Source organism: Neovison vison, chromosome 11 (assembly GCF_020171115.1).
Source record: "Neovison vison isolate M4711 chromosome 11, ASM_NN_V1, whole genome shotgun sequence".
Taxonomy (NCBI): Eukaryota; Metazoa; Chordata; class Mammalia; order Carnivora; family Mustelidae; genus Neogale; species Neogale vison.
The window spans coordinates 19611383-19624656 of NC_058101.1; positions in this window are offsets into that span (position 1 = coordinate 19611383).

Sequence of the window (13274 nt, forward strand, 5' to 3'; positions counted from 1 at the left end):
TTTGCTTTTGTTTCCCTTGCTTCAGGAGACCTATCTTAATAAATTGCTATGGCCAATGTTGAAGGGGTTACTATCTGTGTTCTTTAGGATTTTGATGATTTCCTGTCTCACATTTAGGTCTTTACTCACCTTGAATTTTTGTTTATGTATAGGAAAATGGTCCAGTTTCATTCTTCTGCACACTGCTGTCCAGTTTTTCCAATACCACTGGAAGAGACTTTTTTTCATTGGATATTCTTTCCTGCTTTGTTGAAGATTAGTTGACCATAGTGTTGAGGGTCCATTTCTGGGCTCTTTATTCTGTTCCATTGATTTATGTGTCTGTTTTGCACCAGTACCATACTGTCTTGACCACTACAGCTTTGTAAATGAGTTTGAAGTCCAGAATAGTTTGAAGTGATGCCTCCAGCTTTGCTTTTCTTTTTCAAGATTGCTTTGTCTATTTGGGGTCTTTTGTGGTTTCATACAAATTTTAGGATTTTTTTCCTAGATCTGTGAAAAATGCTATTAGTATCTAGTTAGAGATTGAGTTAAATGTGTGGTTTGCTTTGGGTAGCACATTTGATTCTTCTAAATACACCAAATAGTAGAGTGCCTTTTCTTTTGGCCAATACATTTTAAATATATTGTAATGACTTTAAATACTAATATGTATTTTATTTCTCTATTTTTTGCAAGTCTGAATCTATATATAATGACATAAGTGATAATTACTAAAACTGAACTTGTTTTATTAGAATTTCTTATGAATTGGGTTTGTGATATTTTAAATATTTGACTAATATTGTGTGCATCTGACATGTGCTGAAAATGTCAACATATTTCAGCAAAATAATAAACACTGCAATTATATTCCCTATTAAAAATATTTCAAATGAATGTGCTCTGACACATTCAAAATCAATTTCCACTAAAAATGCTTATTGGTTTTCCATGTTGACATAGTGCATGTATACCTTAGGAAGTACCTAGTTTACTAACAGTGTTTGAATTTTTAACTGCCCCATTGTGAAACTATGTGAATGCTAACTAAAAATGAATGGATTGGCCTGGTTTGTCAAAATGATTTAAACATTTAACAGTCACATATGTGGTCTTTCACTCTGTAACTCCAGTACCTTTTTTGTGGTTGGTTGCTATAAGTAAGCCTCTCACCCACAGTTAAAACCACTGTTTCCTGCTCCAATTCCTTCAGTCTCATCATCTGATAAACTCCCCTCCAGAAAGGTGATCTAAGGTCACTTTGTTGTGTTTTGTGTTGTTTTGTTTTGTCTTCTTGCCCACTTCTTTCAAACTCAGTGATTTCACAATCATTGTTTCTTCTGTCTAGACTCTTTCTCCAGTCTTCCTTCGACTCTTTTTCTGCTCTGCCCTTGGGTGTTTGGTTAAATGCCACTTTCTCAGAGAAACTTTCCCAGGATTCTCAATTTGAATCAAGTTTTTCTGTTATTCCCTCTAAATTTAACTTCTATTTTCCTTTAGATCCCTTACACTATTTGTAATAGTGTATTTATTCAGCTATTCATTAAAATTGGTTTGTTTTTACTAAAAAACAAAATCCATTTAAACAGAAAAAAATCCACATGGACAATTTCCATGGTTTTTGGCTTTACCATTGCACTAAATATTCAGTCCAGGGACAATATTTTGAAATGAAAGAATGAAATCTTATTGGTGTGAACATTACCTTGCTGGCAAAACAATGCTCTGTGAAATCCTCCAACACGATCGCTAATGAGGATGAATTTATTAGAGATTTAGATTCTAGACAGTTATTTAAATCTTACTTATGGCACTTACTGGTTATATAAGCAAACAAGTTATTGAACATATTTTATTCTAATTCCCTCATCTATAAGTGGAAAAATCTAAGACAGTGCCTGAAATGTAATATGTACTCAATAATCAGCAGCTATTACTATTGTAGAAATGTATTACAATAGAACCATACAATAAAATCTCTTTTCTTAGATTTCACATTAACATGTGAAACTCAACCTGCTTTCTATTCTAAAACTGTTCACTACTGCTTTAAACAAGCCGTTTAGTAATTTTTATCTTACTTATAATTTCTATTCCACAATTGTGATCTTAACTACAATTTAATATTCTGTTGGGATTATGCAGCACTCTATTTGGCAGATAGGTTTATAGATCAGGTTTTGCAAAATCGGCAAAAGCCTTTAGAAATTTATATTAAAAAAAAACTATCTTTCAAAATCACCACCCTTTTGTTATTGTGTGAGCTTTTAGTATGTATATGTGAATGGCCTGGTGTACAGACTATTGAAACTGATGCTTTGTTTACTAATGTGGCAAATATTCTCAAATTTTCATATTTCTTTTTGTTGGGATTAAGCTAAAACTGACAACCAAGCTGATTTAAATATGTTTTAACAATGAAGTTTTGGGCAAATTTTATGGTCTTGATCAATGATGTAGAATAATTAAAATGGTAAGTAAAATAGAATTTTTGGTTCAGTGAATTTGTTTTAACACATACTCCTATAGTTGTTTTGTGAATGATTTGTTATAGTTTCAGAAATTCTGTATCAGACATATACTAATTTTTTTTACTATTACCCAATTAAAATTTTTATTTCTGTTGTAAACATGATCTCACATAGATGTAAAGCAGACAGGACAAATAATGTACAAATAATTAAAGTAAGATATGTGAAGATATTAAATCCTCTCCTGCCCAGGTGAATGCATTTTAAAAGGAAAAAATGATTTAAATCTAAAAACTGATGAGAGGTATCTATGGGAGTTCTTTTCATAAAAACTATCTGGTTTACCTTATTCATTTTTGTCCCTTCACCAGCTTGTCAAGATAAAAATAAATTACTGATTGGGTCTTGCACTTCTGAGAGATTTCTCAGCTCACTACTTTATTTTATAGAAGATTTACATTACAACACGTGTGTTGAACTGTAACCTAAAATTCATAGGTGATGATTTTGAGGATTTGTGCATTCCTTCAGAAAAAAAATTAAAAGGGTAAAATTTCTTTTATTTTTAGCATTATGTAATATAAATGCTCAGCAAGCCAAAGCCATTAAAAGGCATATAAGTTGCCACTTGATCTATTTTTTTCCCCCTCTGAAAAGAGTTGACAAATTGAATGCTTTTGGAGACTGAGATCTGTCAGCACCACACTGAGCTTTCCTTCTTCCATTCTCTTATCAGACAATGACAATGATTAAAAGTGATGAACAGCAGATGCATTTGAATCTATAATTGAATTTTTTTAAGCAAAATGACATCTTCTCTCATTTTGAATCAGCCTGTAGAATCCTGATGTTCAGCAAGAGCAAACATTCATACTAGAATGAATTATCTGTAGTCCCAGGTTGACTCCTCCAAATACCCTTCTTGTAACTAGCAACCCGTAGACTGGAGACTAAAACTAAACATAAGAGAGCGAAAACTTGTGTCATATTGAAATGCAAGATATGTACTGGCCTTGGAGTACATATTATGCATTTGCTTTTCAGAGGATTATGTTTTTTCCATCATCGATAGGAACAGATGTTGCTGTTAATACATCTGGGAAACACATTTTTCTTTGTTTTCTGTCAGATGAGAGGATGCTGTCAACCCTGGCGAAGTGTCAACTGATGTTTCTTAAGCTGCTGAAGGCACTCAGAAGGTAGATGCTGGTTAATCACAGAATGGGACTTCAGTGTTTCAGGTTACGGGAACTTTGATTGACCAAGTGTTCACATTACTGTATGTTGCACTATTAAGGGAATTCACAATCCTCAGCAATTTTCAAAGTCTACTGTGGAATGTGTCTTTTAACTGACATTGCTGTGTATTGCCTGGAGTAGAATTGGAACATGTCAGTCATTTGAATTGATGACCAAATGGGATACAACCACAGGCTGTTAATCTGTTTTCCATCTAGACACCGAGACTAACTGTGTTATCTCTGTGAGACAATAGGATACTCTGGGGGAAAAAAAAAATATATATATATATATATATACATACATGCATATATCTCAACCATTAGAATACCAGACTTTTAGTTCTAATTTTGTGAGCCCATGGCTGGTGGACATATTTCTCAAAATTCCTTGAATTATAGAAGAAGGAAGCTGAGAAACTAATCTCTGAGACCATTTGATTTCTTCTTTTTTTATTTTTTAAATTAATTTATTTACTTTTATTAACAAAAAATGTATTATTAGCCCCAGGGATACAGGTCTGTGAATCTCCAGGTTCACATTTCACGGCACTTACCATAGCACATACCTTCCTCAATGTCCATAACCCCATCATCCTTTCCCTACACCCTCTCCTGGCAACCGTCAGTTTGTTTTGTGAGATTAAGAGTCTTTTATGGTGTGTCTCCCTCCAGATCCCATCTTATTTCATTTATTCTTTTCCTACCCCCCAAACCCCTCACGTTGCATCTCTACTTCCTCATATTAGGGAGATCACATGATAGTCGTGAGGCCCTTTGATTTCTAAGAGTCTATGATCTTCTTTGCCTTTGACATTAAAACAAGATTGTTAAATAATAGCTCACATGTTTTTTGAACAGAAAACAGCATATTTTAATGCCTCCCATTATATTAAAGAGGGAACTCATGATGAGTACTAAGCGTTGTGTCTAAGTGATGCATCACTAAATTCCACACCTGAAACTAATAATACACTACATGTTAACGAACTGGAATTTAAATAAAAACTTGAAACTAAAAACAAACAAACAAACAAAAATAATGAATTCTTCCCATTTGCTGCCTGTCACTCATTGATCCTTCCACTTTGCTATTTTAAATTGAAATGTGTTTTCTGTTCCATAAAACTTTAGTATTAGTATCTATTTTCTTATTTTCCTATAGGAAAGTCTGAAACATTCACAAAAAATATTAGTATAATTATGTTATTTAATTATTAATATTGTTTTATCATTTTTCTTATTAAAGTCAATGAAATGAAAATGTAAGTGAATTGCCTAAAATGTCTGAGTTAATAGTAGGAATTAGAACACAGTGTTGAATCTGGGTCATTTGTTTTAAATGCTAAGAGCATATTAGGAAAAATAAAACAAGATGAAATCAGAGAGGCAGACAAACCATCAGAGACTCATAATCATAGGTAACAAACTGAGAATTGCTGGAGGGGAGAGGGGTGAGGGAATGGGGTGACTGGGTGATGGACGTTAAGGAGGGCATGTGATGTAATAAGCACTGGGAATTATATAAGACTGATGAATCACTAACCTCTACCTCTGAAGCCAATAATACATTATATATTTAAATTTTTAAAAAAAGCATATTAATCTACTTTTTCTATAAATTGGAACTAAATGAGATTAACTCGAAGTTCATTATTCTTATAACCACCATCTTCTCAAAAATTGAAATCTAAGGCTCTCCATCCTACTGTTGATATAGATAAAGCATATACACAAAATATAGTCACACTGGGAAAAAACAAATATAGACAGCAGTAAAATGGAAACTGTAAGATGAAATATTAAGGATAATTATAAGCTACATACATATTACATACATACATATATTACAGCATCATTAGTCATATAAAGTTTTTTCACTTTCTATTAAACAGTGGGATCTTCAAGTAAGAGACAAAATTCAGGGATTATGAGAAGTTCAAATAGTAGTTAAAGAGAAGCAAATTAGGAGCAGCAGCCCTGAGCTCCCAGGTGACGTGTTTGCTGCTCTGAGTGAGTAAAAGCCTCTCTAGGTCTTTGTTTCTGCATTTATAAAACAAGGGTTAAACTAGAGAACTATCAATGCTTCTGAATTCTAAAGTTTCGTATTAAGATTTTTTTTTTTTTTTTACAGCTCAGTAAACTCCTTGAAGAATCTATCAGGAACACTAACAGTTCAAGCCCTGATTCTGATAAGCCTCCACTACTGATTGTTGGACCATACTGAGCACCTTGAACCTTGTGAAATCAGGATGACATTAGCACTGTTCCCCGGAGAAATTTAATGATAACTAAATGAGGTAACATGTTATACTTCCGGAAAAGGCCTACAATAAAATACCTTACATTCACAGATTGCTTAGTAAAGACAATAATCTTTCAGAAATTAGCCATTATTTTTACTAGAGGATGGTTGTTATTTTATAGATTCATAGTGATACACAACAACATAGGATGAGCACTTTATATTTCATTATTCCTTATTCCTGAAACAGTCTTTTAGCCAAACTTCTCTAGAATCTTCTTTGTCTTCCTTTAATATTTTCTATAAAATGTCAGTAAAATTGTAGGTTTTTTTTGTCATTTTAATATAAAAAACAATGTCTTTCTCAGACAGTTTTGCGCTGCACATTCCACAGTTTACTTACTCTCCTTCTGGTACATTTGTTAATTTTATGTTGGATTGAACCTCTAAGTTTCCCTTTTTAAAAAAGCATTTGTTGAAATTTCATAGTCATTTTTAAAAGTAAAATTCCCTTATAGATTTCATAGAAGTCACACAAGCATTTCAAGATTAATTTATCCAAATAGAACTCCATTTGTTTTCCAACCCACCCTCTAACTTAAATATTATTTTATTCCTTAATTTTCAATATTATTTGATGGTATTTTTTTCTGACTTTTTTTTTAAAGATTTTATTTACTTATTTGACAGAGAGAGATCACAAGTAGGCAGAGAAGCAGGCAGAGAGAGAGAGAGGAGGAAGCAGGCTCCCTGCTGAGCAGAGAGCCTGATGCGGGACTCGATCCCAGAACCCTGAGATCATGACCTGAGCCAAAGGCAGCGGCTTAACCCACTGAGCCACCCAGGTGCCCCTCTGACATTTTATTTTGAATTTTCTTAAAACTCACAACTCTTTACGCCGACTTAAAATACATAGTTCCTTCTATGTGGTTATTCAACAAATGATAACGAAGCATAATGGTTTTATTATCATCTGCTTTTTCAAAAAACATTTAAAAGGACCTACAAAGTGCATGTGATAGAGTAAGATTAAGTTAATTTTTTTAAGATTAAGTTAATTTTAAAAATAAGAAAAATGAATTAAATTCATACGCTGGTTAAATCATATGCCTATGGTACTAATCTCATTATAACCTAATTTTGTTACATAAATGCTATTATAACCAAATGCTTGATGTAATAGCTACATTAAAACTATAATTGAGGGTCTCCTAATTTCAGTAAGTCATAAAAAGTATCACGAAATGAAAACTGCCAATACTTATAACTTATGTAATAGGTGTGTTCTGATCTGTATGATTTATAAATTCTTTTCATTTATACTTTATTTATACTATACTTCATTTATACTATAGCTTTATTTCAAAGAACTTTTATTTTTTTATTATTTTAAAGATTTTATTTATTTATTTGACAGAGATCACAAGTAGGCAGAGAGGCAGGCAGAGAGAGAGGAGGAAGCAGGCTCCCCGCTGAGCAGAGAGCCCGATGCAGGGCTCGATCCCAGGACCCTGGGATCATGACCTGAGCTGAAGGCAGAGGCTTTAACCCACTGAACCACCCAGGCACCCCTCAAAGAACTTTTAAAGTATAAAATATTTTTCCTTTTTCTCTTTAGATTTATACCTTTTGAATTTTAACATGTTACTCTTATCTTTTTTGAAAGGTATTTTGGATATTTTATCCATAACAATATTCCTAAAAATATTCAATATTTAATGATTTTGAAAGTACATTCAAGGTCTTGTTATTTAAAACCACTTTGTGAATGAGATTATTAAAATGTTTATATTTCTAATTTATGGATTTACATTTAAAGTGATATTAAATAACTTGGTTAAACTCACAATTAGTAAATGGCAGAAGTTGAACTTCATATCTTCAGATCCCCAATTCAATGTTTCTTCTTGGTATATCAAATTATTTGGGGACATATTTTATTTTGACCTATTTTACTTTCGGAGAAAAGGATTTTACACATATTATGTACCATATGGATTTGGTACTACTCTAGAACAATCTCACTAAATCTCAAATCTGATCAAGTCACTTCATGGCTTCACCCATCTTTGCCCTCAGATGATCCAACTTCCTTAGCACTGGGCTCCAGATCACTTCTCCAGCTTTCTCTCTCACGTAGCCCCCAAGTGAGCATACTCTCACACACTAAATGTTTTCATTTCTTTAATCTACATGTTTTTCTAAAACCCAGATTTCTCTCTCTCTCTCTCTCTCTCTCTCTCTCTCTCTCTCTATATATATATATATATTATTTATGTGTGTCTGTGTGAAGAGATGACATTCCTACTCATTTCCAAGACTGGACTTTTCAGGTCTCATTTATATATAAGTTCTTTTGGGGAGTTCTTGCTTGACCACCACCTAACTTAAATTCAGGGTAGGTTGTTTTTTAATAGGTTCCCATAAGACCATAGTATTTTTTCTCAGAATCTTAGTATTCATGGATCTAACATTGGTTGCTCCTATAATGGTCTACAAGAAGGTTAAGGAAATGGAGCAACATTTTATTTAAAGAAAATCATAACATATAAATGGCATTGTTCCCCCTCCAGTCATTTCTGGGACAAGCTGAGTATGTATGTATGTATGTATGTATGTATAAATAAAGACTAGTTACATTTACAAAATTGATATTCAGAAAGATACCAGATATATATCAGCAACAAATATCTTATGGTGTGTATCTTATGATAGCTCCATTGGTATTATTTTTTTTAAGATTTTATTTATTTATTTGACAGACAGAGCTCACAAGCAGGCAGGGAGGCAGGCAGAGAGAAAGGGAAAAGCAGGCTCCCTGCCGAGCAGAGAGCCCAATGTGGGGCTTGATTCCAGAGCACTGGGATCATGACCTGAGCTAAAGGTGGAGGCTTAACCTACTGAGCCACCCAGGTGCCCCATTGGTATTAGTTTCGTCCCAGACCAATAAATGCTATTGAGTAGGAAAAAAACAAACAAACAAACAAACAAAAAAACCAAACTATGTGGTATTCTAATCATTTATGTATTTTTTTCTTTTTTCATTTTTCTATTTTTAGTTTTTGGATAGGTCTAAAAGCATTGTAGAATTAATTGTTTAAATTTTATATTAATTATACTTGAGGCCTTTTGTGTCCATGGTAAGTTTCCTAACTTCCTTCTGTCTCTTCTCTCACTGCTTGAAGAATTTTATTTTTTGTTACAGTTCACTTTTTCAATAATTACTCTCTCCACTTTGGTGCAGTTTGGAAGTTCAGTCTCAGTACTCTCAGTTTTTAGTTCCTTTCTCTTTCTGCCAAGGCCTTCATAATTAAATAAGAATTATGTCTCCTCTAATCAAATTCCAGATCCAACAGTAAAATTATATTGACTTAAATCAACAAGCGTCTGAAGCAATTTTTCAACTCTTATATTATGTTAATTGCTTTTCTCTTTTACAGTGACTTTGTCCTTCAATATGAGATTAGGCACTGAATTTCTCTAGACCAACTAGATGGCACAAAACAATTTCTACCTACATTTTCACGGGAAGATTGGATACCTCCTGAAGAGATAGAGAATCTGAATTAAAGAGGAAAAGAAAGAAAAACATAGGTTTCTGGATTGATTGTGTTTAGGACCAAATCATTGTAATGATAAATTATTATGAATTATCACTAAATATATATTAAATAAGAAAATTTCAACAAAATTTAAGAAAGCAATTTACTTTTCTAAATATATAATGTCTACATATTATTGGATGAAACTATTTTCATATATTAGATAATTTTGCATTTGTTAAGTTGTACAATGTGAGTTACGTAAATTACATACCATGGGTATATTTAAACGATAATAATAAAAAATGTTTTAAGGTAATATACTTGAAATATTTGCACATAGTAAACTCCTCTTCATTGTGGTCAAAGTTGAATTGCTTACATTATTTTGTAGTGTTTCTCTTTACTAGAAAAAGCAAACATATAATGGCAAACGATACCTTATGGTCATATACTATTATTCAATATTTAATATTCTGAACAAAAGACATTCATCTATGTTTACTTTTCATACAGAAGTGTTATTATTTATATACTGAAAATAACTTCTGCTTCTATTAATAGGCTGAATTTAATTTTTGAATTATTTTAAATTATATTGATAGATACTGTTAATGGAAAAATATTACAAATTATCACAACAGGATGGGTAGGTTGGAATTGGAAGAATATAACTAGTAAGTGAAACATAACTTGTGTCCAGTTTAAAAGGAAGAGTCTGGAGATAATACACATATTAATAGATCCCAATATTCATCAAACACCAAGCATATACACTATATACTGGAAATTCAATGGGTATAGGAGGTAAGAGATTCCACAAGAATAGCACCAAACAAACAAACAAAAAAACCCAAAAAAACATGGGAAAAGAATTCCTTTTTTATTTTTTAAAATATTTTATTTGACAGAAAGACTGAAAGAGAACACAAGTAGGCAGAGTGGCAGGCAGAGGTAGGGGAGAAGCAGGCTGTCTGCTGAGCAGGGAGTCCAATGTGGGGCTCGGTTCCTGGACCCTGAGATCATGACCTGAGATGAAGGCAGCCGCTTAACCAACTGAGCCACCCAGATATCCCTCTTTTTATTTTTTCTTTTTATTTATCTATTTATCTATCTATCTATTTATTTATTTATTTTATAGTTTTATTTATTTGAGATAGAGAGTGTTCATCCATGCATGGGGGAAGATGCAAACAGAGAGGAAGAAGCAGGCTCCCCATCAAGCAGGGAGCCCCAGGCAGGACTCAATCCCAGAACCCTGGGATCAGGACCTGAGCTAAAGGCAGACGCTTAACAGACTGAGCCACCCAGGGGCCCCAAACCATGGAGGCGAAGAGTTCTAATCAGTGACAGAGAGTATTTCCTTTCATTATCTTGTCATTTTTATTGAGGTAGTAACATAACTACTAAGATTCCAGAGTACAAACCTTTCTCAGATTTGGATGTATTTCTATTTTCTACAAAGATTTTAAAACACAATTCAAATATTCAAAATCACTGGAATGTTCCTTTCTACGTCTCTTTCAAATTGACATTTTGATATTAGCAGCCATTCCCTAATTATGCAAACACACTTTTGACTTCAGGGGGGCTTCTTTTCTTTTCTTTTCTTTTTTTTTTTTTTTTGCATACTTTCACACAAATTTGACCTCCTTTTCAAATTCACCTTCCCTGTTTTTTTTTTTCTATTTGTTGTTTCAATTATATTGATAACTCTTATGTCTTTTCCACACTTTCTCTTCTCACTTATTGAACATGTATTTATTAAGCTTCCATTGGTCAATGCTAATATAAACAATATATTGTTGGTCAATGCTAATATAAATTGGTCAATGCTAATATAAATAATATGTTTAATCTTTGTTAGGGAAATGGAGAATGGATGAATGAAGGAATACTAAGTTAATGTAGTAGGTTGATTTATATCCTTAAATATACATCCTAATTCCTGTTACATATAAATGTGACATTATTTGGGAAAAAAATAGACTTTGTATATTTAATTAACTTAAGAATCCTGAGATGAGATCATCATGGATTGGGGGCCCAGGTCCTAACGCAATGATGGCTGTCCTTATAAGAAGAGGAAAAGACAAAGAAGTATTGGAGAAAGGCCATGTTAACACAGAAGCAGAGATTGAAGTGATGGAGCCCCAAGTTTAGGGATGCTAAATGTTATGAGCTGCCCTCAGAAGCTAAGAGTGAGTCGCTGAACAGATTCTCCCCTAAAGCCTCTCGAGGGAACCAATTCTGCCAACCTTGATTTTGGGCTTATGGATTCCAGAACTGTGAAAAAATTATTTTCTGTTGTTTCTGAGCACAAAGTTTGTGGTAATTTGTTCCAGTAGCCCTAGAAAATGGATAGGGTCAACAAACTGAGAAGTACTATTGAATAAAGGAGAAGAAAGTTAGGGATTGTGAAGGTATGTAAGACACTGCAGATTTAAAGGTGAGTGTATGACATTGGCTAAAATCTGCAAGAGGTAAGAGATTGAGCAGAACAGTGTGGGTGGGCCAGTACGAGTAAAAACAGTCAGGAAAACGATGAGTAGCACAGGCTGGCGCTTGCAATTCTTTCATAAGGCATCCTATAGGTAATGTTTTGCACAATGAGATGAGAGTTGCTGGGTCACACACAGAGTTGCAAGGTATTATGATCTAGATGCTACTTTGAGAATACTCTAGTTTGAAATAGGGTAAATATGCTATTAGGGAAATTAGTTAATAGGCTCTTACAATAAACTAAGTGAGATTATTATAGGGCAAAATGATGACACATTATACAGAAATAGTTAAACCAACAAGATTTCCTAACAGATTGGTTATGGAATGCAAGGGAAAGAAAAAAAAAAAGAATTCATGAATAAATTCACATTTGTCGCTACATTAACTGGAAGAATGGAGTTATATTTAATAAAGGGGAAATAAATTAGGGTGGCTTATTCTAGGGGGATTCGTAATCTGATGTTGGGTAGTGTAATAGTGTGGGAGGCATTAGAGGTCTCTCCCCACACCTCCAGCTCCCTCAGTCAGTGGACTGTATTCTGCCATCACCTCAACTATCACACCTCCATCGTAGATCTGGACTGTTTCTGCTCCTCTGCCATTCAAACATTTTACATTTCATTTCTTATTTTCTCCCTTGACTAATAAAAACACCATTTATCTAGTTATTTAGATTATAAATCATGACATGATCCTTGGCCCATCCATCTTTCTACTTATAATTAATCGGCAAATAATTATGTCAGTCAGTACTCCCCCAAATTTTGTCTTACATCATCTTGGATCCTGGTGTCCAAAGTGTACCACCCTTACAAACTTCCTTTTGAACAACTACCATAATTTCCCACCAAGTTGTTTTCCTATTACTTTTTTCCTTTCTATTCTAGGTTCTCCATTGTTAACAGATTTTCCAAACTCCTTTCCATTTTAAAACTTGGTAGGATATTTCATGTGGCTAAGAGGCTCTTCAGCTCTTTCCTAAGATGCCTAAACATTTATTGAAAACAAAATATATAATGTCTGAAACCAGCCTATTGACAAAATCTTTATGAAATTTATGCAAAACACACAAAAAATGAAGGAACTGGATGGAAAATTACAATTGAGGACACATACATCCTCTTTTTAATGAAATAGAGATTACAGAAAGAGAAAAGGAAAAAAAAAAAAGAAACCCCAAACAAAATTACAGACAGATAAAAATAAATCATTTAGTCGAATGCTACTCTGTATTATTTTTTGGTGACCACAGAATTTTTCTTCTGTCAGTAACACACCCCTGCCTCTTTTA